Genomic DNA, 1501 nt, shown 5'->3' with positions numbered 1-1501 from the left:
TAGTTCAATACTTGCATTATCATAGTTTCTATTTCTGTTTTAGCTTCATAATTGTCATAATCATTCTGTTCCATTTGCATTTAGCTCCTAGTTCTTGTAGTTTTAGTTTCTGCACTTTACTTTTCATCATAGGATTGTTAGTGACAAACAACCTTTACATCTGGCTTGACTTAGACTCATATGCACATCTTGATTGTTCACAAACACTCAGATTGGATTGACACCTCTTATACTACAATTGCATAAGGAGAATTGAAACACCCTGCCATCCATTCATTCATAGGTCATCATTCCATACATCATTCATCACCACCACAAAAATATCAGTTTCAGCAGGTTGATTCAATGGATTTTCCAAGTCTTGTCCAGGTTCCACAGCAAATGTAGTGTTGACTTCTTCAAGATGCTTGACTTTTCTCTGTTTTGTCTTAGTAGAAAAAGCTTGACCATCAATGGTTGGCCTTTTAATTCCTTTCTTGACATCAAACTCCTTCTTGAAATGTTCCCCATATTCAATTCTGATCTTGCCTTGTTTAACCTCAATCACTGCTCCTATTGTCGCCAAGAATGGTCTCCCTAGGATCAATGGATCGTTTGGTTCCTTATCCATATCAAGGATCATAAAATCAGTGGGGACTTCCACTTTTCCAATCCTGAGAGGCAAATTTTCCAGGATCCCAATCGTTCTATCCAAAATCGATCTTGTTGCTCATCTCGGCAAAACGTTTGGCATTGTCCATTGCAGCCGATGCTTGACTCTGGATCATTTGTTGAATCAGTTCGCGTAGATCAGCTTCTTGGGATTGGTTCTGCGAGCCTTGCTGTGGTTGGAATCCAGGTGGTGCAATTGGTTGGTAGTTGCCAGAGTACTGCTGCTTAGGAGCATATCCTTGATTGTATTGAACAAAAGACTTTTGCTGACCTTGGTTTCCTTGGACTCCGGATGGGTAGACTTGGTCTTGAGGATTAGCAACGTTGGGGTTTCGGTAGGACAGGTTCGGGTTTGGTTTGTAGTTGTTGTACCTCTTTTTGTAACCTCCTTGGTTATTAATGTAGTTGACATCCTCAAGTTGAGCATTCTCCCCATCTTGTTGCAGAAACTGCTCTTCCTTTAAGATGCCATGGACATGCTGCTGCTGGCTTAGGAGCTTATCCAACTTGTCATTGAGGGCTTTCATGTCCCTCTTGTACATGGCATCTTCCTCGCCAGTAGATCGCACAGTGTGATCGTACTCCTCATTGTAATGCCCATCAGATTGAGCTAAGTTCTCAACGAGATCCCAGCCTTCATCGACATCCTTGTTGAGGAAGTTACCATTGCTTGCAGTGTCCAGCAACACCCGTATCTTTGGGACCACTCCTCGGTATAGTGTACTTAGCAATAAAGCATAGCTGAAACCATGATGAGGCATCTGGTAGTGTATCCCTTGAAACGTTCCCAAGCTTCACTGAACGTTTCATTGTTCTTCTGAACAAAGCTGGAAATGTCATTTCGCAGCCT

General features: G+C 42.0%; 1 non-coding gene across 1 annotated transcript; it reads left to right on the top strand.

The window, feature by feature from the left end:
* Nucleotides 1-1395: 1395 nt before the first annotated feature.
* LOC147921154 (small nucleolar RNA R71) lies at nucleotides 1396-1501 on the top strand. The gene has a single exon (XR_015591890.1). It is a non-coding gene; the product is annotated as a small nucleolar RNA R71 (small nucleolar RNA).

This window comes from Camelina sativa, chromosome 19, assembly GCF_030686135.1.
Source record: "Camelina sativa cultivar CO46 ecotype springtype chromosome 19, ASM3068613v1".
NCBI lineage: Eukaryota > Viridiplantae > Streptophyta > Magnoliopsida > Brassicales > Brassicaceae > Camelina > Camelina sativa.
The sequence above is the reverse complement of the archived record's forward strand: the minus strand, read 5'-3'. Positions and strand labels throughout refer to the sequence as shown.